We start from the raw sequence: 6,000 nt of genomic DNA, 5'->3' as shown, positions 1-6,000 counted from the left end.
AGTGGAATAATTGTGTTATTAGAAAAAAAAAACAAAAACAAAAACAAGAAATATTTATAAATAATTTGATTTCGCTGTGCAAAAACAACCAGAAGACAATTTAATAGTCACCATTTCTCGGCCATGGTAAAATGGATCATATTCCATGGCCACTACGACAATCAAATCCCTCAAATTTTATTATGCAATGATTCAGTTTTTAATAATACTAGTTAGTGTCGTTATTGCAATTTGAGGGATGGGATAAAGAACTTTTAAAAGAAACTTTGAAGAATTAGACGTAGCTAACAGTAATTTCAACTTGACATTTTCGATCTGAGTAGTAAGATGTTGTTTTCATAAACTATACCTCTGGACTTTGGGACGCTAATTTTTTATTCTACCTATTCCTCTTGAACGCTTCTAAAGACCTTTGCTGACTGAGTGCAAACATTTAAAATTGGCATGAAGTTACCCCTGGAGCGAGGAATACCCCCTATAGTAGTGCCAACATTGGTTCATCCGACTTGATAATAGGGTCACGAACGCTTTCGCGTGCTGGTGTGTATACGTTGTTGTTTTTGTTGTTGTTGTTTGTTTGTCTGATTGTTTTGTTTAATTTTTTTTCTTTTGCTTTTTTAATCAACTTCAGATCACACCAGCCACAGTTCAAACGCAGCCCCAAACCCCTCCCGCCGAACCATTAAGCTATAGGTAATAAGGTGGGAAAATGGCTTTATGAGACATATTAGGCGCAAGTGGAAACCTATGTGCCTGAAAATGTTGTTAAAAGCGAGAAAAAGGCATTAGCACTGCCGGATCTTGTAAGTAACTATATTTTCGCTTTTGAATTTTTTCTTGTTCTCTATTCGATTTGAGGTACATTTGGTTTTTCTTAAGTTTTTTTAAGTTCGCGTTTATTTATTCTGTATTTTCTTTCCGTTCATGTTTCTTTCTAGTGAATCGTCAAGTTAATTGAATGACGAATTTGAAGCTGTACTTGGAGTATTAATTATCAGGACTTTGTTAACAGCTTTAACAATTCCAGAAATGGCTTGAATCCAGGGGTCATGCCATAAGGACGTAAATTTCGATCATCCGGAGATGGTCTGTTTGCGATTACATTGGCGGACGTTTCGACAACTTAAGCAAAAGTCGTTGTTAGGTTCAAGTAAATTATGGGGGCTCAGTAGATAGTGTTAGTGGCTTTGGTCATTGACCTGATTGAAGGCGATATGTTATTTATTGCTTGCCACACAAGATCGTGAGCACTTAGCTACTAATGAGGCTTCTCTGGTATTCATACACTTAAAAGATTTTAAACAATGCCATAGTTTACGTTCGCCTGATTGTTTCAATATTCCCTATCATGTTCAACCAATTGTAAAATAAAGATCAAAAAAGTTCTCATTGTTTTTTTTAAATAAAATTGACAATAAAATGTCTGAGATCTTACCAGTTTAAATACGATAAAATTTATTACAGTAAACATTGACGCCTTAAACTACTGCTTAAATCAAAGGTTAAAAATCCAAGCTTTCGCCGATCAACGGCATCACCAGGGATTTGAAAAATACTCGACCTACAGCTTATACAAAAATTAATATGAATTAAAATGTGTGGAAAATGTAGTAATGGGGCAAAGTATGTAAAACGTATGAGAAGTATAAATACAAATATGAAAAAATAAAGTACGAATAAAATGATCTAATGACCGAGTATCACATAGCATTGTACTTCATGCAACCTATTTACTTTTATAGCTAACTGTTTTACTTGGTAGTTACCACATGTTTTTCCTTTTTTTTTTCCTTTTTAGTCTGCTAAAGAGTCTGTCTTCCTCTGGCTCTCAAAGTCTTCTTAACTAAGACCAAGGCCGAGCCGGAGTGGTTAAATCACGTGTTTCTCCGAAAATGCCAGGAGTAAAGAAAACTTGTTTCCCGTAATACGCCTTAAAACAGCTAACTCTGTATAGAACAAATCAAACGTCAACAGAATATCGCAGAATTTTATGAATTCAAAGGCTGTTTTGGGTGGCGCAGAAATGTATCTGGGAACAGTTTGATATGGTCTGTTAGTGATCAAGGACCTTGATGTAACCATGGCAACTCAGTCAGGACAGGACTCTATTGGATTAATGTGAATCCTCTCTTAAAACTAGTGTAAACCAGTCAGCATAAATGTTTAAATTGTTGACTCAGTATGCAATGTTGATTTTAAATTTGTAAAAGAATTAGGTGCCATATATATTCCTCGCCAAGTGAGTGTTTCTTTTTTCAAGCCGATTATAAAAGCGATTACTAAGATATACATTACAAGACGATCGCACTGTTGTGTAACCTTTGTCTTTTTGTCCGCTTATTACTTTCAGGATTTTCTTTGTTAACAAACATTTATAATTATTGACTTTTTTATCATTTTGCAATTCACGCTTTTTGTTTAAATTTTCTCATCGCTTTCCTATCATTCATTTTACCCGTCGAAGACTGTTGTTCGGGCAGTCGAAAGCTTGAAGTTTTTATTCATTTTTAACCAGATGTCGTTTCAAAAATTTTAACTATGTTTCATCCTGGCTACGGCCCCTCAATATTTTTAAGGAAATTGCCGTCCATCTTTTAGCGTGTCACATTCAAATTGTGACCAAAACGTGGCCATTTATTGTTGTTACTATCATCATCATCATCATCATGTTAATGTCAGTTGTTTTTCTTTCGTATTCATGGAGTTTTATTGACATAAAAATCTTACCTCAGTTCAGATGAAGCAATGACTCATCTTAAAATCTGTTATTGTGAATGAAAAGCATAATTTTTTTGTTTGCAATAAATTTCACTGCCTGCCAAAAGATCACTGCATCTTGGCAGTGGGCTTCCTAAAAATGGCAACATTTTGATAACCAAGCAGTGAAGTCTACAACAAAGAAAAAAATTGTCATTTATTGTCACATTCTTTTTGTGACTACTTATGTGAACTTAATTTTGTTTAATGCCCTTAAATAACCTTACAGTAACTGAAACCCAACAAAGATGCACTGACTTTCCCTTAATTTTACTGATATAGAAAATGAGCAAATGATATTTTCATTAATATTAATAATAGTACAATTTTTTGTACTTCAATTGAAACTTCCCTTCTGAAACTTTAGAAAGCCCATCCCCAACCCCCTCTTCAACACTGCAAGGAGGCAAAACTAAGGCACAATAATAATAATAATAATAATAATAATAATAATAATAATAATAATAATAATAATAATAATAATAATAATAATAATAATAATAGTGATGATGATGATGATGAAGATGATGATGATAGTATTATTACTGACTGCCAAATATGACTGCATCTTTGCAGTGGGCTTCCTAGAAACTACCACATTTTGAAAAACCAAAAGTGAATGCCACAACAACCAAACTAAAAAAATTGAATTCACATTTGAATTGTGACCAATACATGTACATTTTTGGCTACCTTAGACATTTTTTTTCCCCTTTAATTTGGAGTCAGTTGTTTTCTTGTGATCATACAGTATGCTCTTCATAGATATAGTGGGTGCCACATTTCTCATAATTGGTGATGAACTACAGTGCAGTTGAGCCACAATATTATTGTGAAAGATCTAGTTCACTGCACTGCCAAATAATATGGGGAAGCCTGAGGGCCAGTGTTGGAATTGACTGATGCTTTAACTGAAAACATTGAGATTCTATTTAGCAAGCTTTTACAGGTCCTTGTTGACAGTGATACTTTTGTTTAATGAAAGTCAGTCCATGACTGACAACATCTCAGCTTTCATCACATGCAGGTCTGGACAATTGTTAAACATGTCTGGATTTAAAAAAAAGGGACTAACCCTAGTGAAAATCTTTTGAGGATCCTTAAAGATCCTCAAAGATTTTCATGAATATCTTCGAGGATCCTTATAAAGATCTTTAAGGATCCTTAAACAATCTTGCCAAGATCTTTAAGGATCCTCAAAAATCCTTGCCAAGATCCTTAAGGATCCTCAACTTTCTTGCCAAGATCTTTGACGTTCCTTGAAGATCTTTGCCAAGATCTTTGAGGATCCTCAAAGATCCTTAAGGATCCTTGCAGATCTTGCCAAGACCTTGTCAAGATCTTTAAGGACCCTTTGCAGATATTGCCAGGATCTTTGAGGATCTTGAACTTTCCAAAATCACAAGACTTTTGTGACTGAAATTTCCAGTGAGTCTCAGAATAAGCTTGCTGATAGGAATCATAAAAGGGATAATTCTATTGAAAAAATCCCTGACTTATTTTAGTTAAGCTTCAGGAATTTGTTTGTATAAAAATATACTGTAGGTCTACCATGCTAAATCAACACAAAGTAACTTCTGTCAATAAAATCAGAAATAGAAACATAACTTTTAATATGCATCGTGAAAGAATAATATTCAGCAGATAAATATTTTACCTCAAACATGATGGACAAAATTTTGACTGCAACATGAAACCTGGGTGATCACGATCCTAATGTTAATGTGCAAGAAACTGTAATAATTTTTATTCTAAAATTTGGTTTGACAATTTCCAGTGAAAAGGTTAATACAAGAAAATATAATAACAGAAAAACAATAACTCATAGCAAGCTCTGATTATGTACAAATTAAAGTACTAATGACAAGGCTACACAGTGCAACAAATTTCAACAGATGTTGTTCACAACATTAGTGCAAGTCAAAATCCCTGTCTAAATTATCAGCCTTTAACAAAACTTAAAAGTTACTGCCTCGTCTGCAACTTTAACACATTTATGGTGTCTCAGAAGAATTGTAGTTTTTCCCTTAGGCTGCATTATTTTGTTTTATTTTGCATTAAATTGTATTTACATGTATATTTGTTTCATTACTGCTTCCTTCATACTACAGAAGCTCATATACACTGTACAGTGTATATAGTCCAGGTCCATTGTCACATGTTTGTGTTGTATATGTTTGGGTACTTAGATAGTAAGCTACATGTAAATGTGTGCAGCTTGGAAATTTATTTAGGGAACATGAAAAAAGTGAGCTTTGTTCATTTCTATTGCAGCTAACTTCAAATTACATCAGACCCTTTATGAATGGACATGCCTTACTGTTTTTTTCCATGTATACTTGGTTACAAACTAAGGATACACTACTTTCAAGTTGATTAAGAAAATAATGATACGGATCACCTACACGCAAACTTTGGATCTTTTCCCTAACACTTCCTTTGTCCACTAAGGAAACAACTTTCACTTTCAACATTACTGCTGACATCAGCATGCCCACACCAAATATACATTTGTCAGAAGCAAATGAGGGTTAACACAAACAATTATTTTCTGTAGCAATGTACATGTCCCAGTGCTTCTTTTGGCAGTCATCTCAGTAATTATAATAAACCTTCATACTCGACCTTGTAGTATTTCTTTTGACAATTGCCAGAGACTTTATGACCAAGGTTGATTGTAGCATTGTTACCATCTATGTCTTGTGGAGATATCATAACCAACTCTTGGGTTAGTAAGGAGAAAAGCTGAAATCAAGGAGGAGTAAAGTATAAAACTTAATGAAACAAATAGGAATTTTACTGAAAAATACAGAAATACAATATTAAATAACTTTAGCACAGTAAACAATGAAGCTACATCTTACAACCATAATTTTGTGGAGCAATAAATTATTAATAATAACTTTTATTGAAAGCTCATTCATTTTGTTGCAATGCTAAGCTCAATGATATGATTATGACTACATGTACCTTTTGGAGTTTAAACTCTTATCTTACCAGTATTATTCTTGCAATCTCATTAATTAATTTACTTCATTTTTTTTTTCTAAATACTTCTCAATATTGTTCTAAATATTATCTTTGTTACAAAGTTATTCTGTTAATACACATATGTCACTGTGCTGGTTTTGTTTTTTTAATCACAAGATTTGCATGTTTCCCTCTACTGAAGTGTTTAAGCTTAGCTCTGGTTGGTGTCCAAGTCATTTCTCTCTTATCTAGAAAGTTTCAAACTTCACCCTA

General features: G+C 33.5%; 2 protein-coding genes across 3 annotated transcripts in view; both read left to right on the top strand.

Annotated features, from left to right (window-relative positions):
- The window catches only part of LOC146468817 (ras-like protein 1), a 348,000-nt gene that overhangs the window by 206,280 nt on the left and 135,720 nt on the right, over window positions 1-6,000 (top strand). The gene's annotated exons all lie outside the window — the stretch shown is intronic.
- Window positions 1-6,000, top strand: part of LOC146468819 (uncharacterized) — a 349,521-nt gene that overhangs the window by 240,423 nt on the left and 103,098 nt on the right. The window lies entirely within an intron of this gene.

This window comes from Pavona decussata, unplaced genomic scaffold (assembly GCF_977016875.1).
Source record: "Pavona decussata unplaced genomic scaffold, jaPavDecu1.1 SCAFFOLD_128, whole genome shotgun sequence".
Taxonomy (NCBI): domain Eukaryota; kingdom Metazoa; phylum Cnidaria; class Anthozoa; order Scleractinia; family Agariciidae; genus Pavona; species Pavona decussata.
Note: the sequence above shows the minus strand (reverse complement) of the source record. Positions and strands in the feature narration are given on the sequence as shown.